We start from the raw sequence: 583 nt of genomic DNA, 5'->3' as shown, positions 1-583 counted from the left end.
TCATGATCTGAGCTGAAATCAAGAGTTGGACACTTAAACGAATGGAGTCACCCAGGCACCCCTAAGCCTATATTTCTTAGGGGACAATGCTAACATTTACTTGAAGTATTTATTCTCATTTATATAGGAAAGAGAGAATATGTCTCCCTACTTTAACAACACAGAGGCAGCATGAGTTACTGCTTTCTTCTCCAGTCATGTTACACTTGTCTACTTGTTTAAAAACAAAAAATATAGCAACTGAGTGCTCCCTTCGCAGCACATAAACTAAAATTGGAATGATACAGAGAAGATTAGCATGCCCCTTGTGTAAGGATGACATGCAAAAAAAAAAAAAAAGTAGTAGTTGAGAAAAACAGGGCACTGAGAGATTTACTGTTTTTCTCCAGGACACACAGTTAATGACTGAGTTGAGTTTAGAGCCAGAGCCAGGTTTTTCAACTTCCCTCTTAGATCTTACAGTTTAGTAGTGGAGGCAAGTATGTAAGGTGAATCCAAAGAAGTGATAATGAAAACCCTGAACAGGGCATGGAAGGTTGAGCAAGGTTTGCAGGAGAATGGAGGCCTCCCCATCAAAGGGGAA

The 583-nt window shown here is 39.8% G+C and overlaps 1 non-coding gene across 1 annotated transcript; it reads left to right on the top strand.

Moving 5' to 3' along the window:
* Positions 1-244: 244 nt before the first annotated feature.
* On the top strand, positions 245-350 carry LOC120243874. The gene has a single exon (XR_005531417.1). It is a non-coding gene; the product is annotated as a U6 spliceosomal RNA (small nuclear RNA).
* The last annotated feature ends 233 nt before the right edge of the window (positions 351-583 follow it).

This window comes from Hyaena hyaena, unplaced genomic scaffold (assembly GCF_003009895.1).
Source record: "Hyaena hyaena isolate Hyena2069 unplaced genomic scaffold, ASM300989v1 scaffold_358, whole genome shotgun sequence".
In the NCBI taxonomy this organism is placed as follows: Eukaryota; Metazoa; Chordata; class Mammalia; order Carnivora; family Hyaenidae; genus Hyaena; species Hyaena hyaena.
This window is presented reverse-complemented; position numbering and strand designations above follow the sequence as displayed.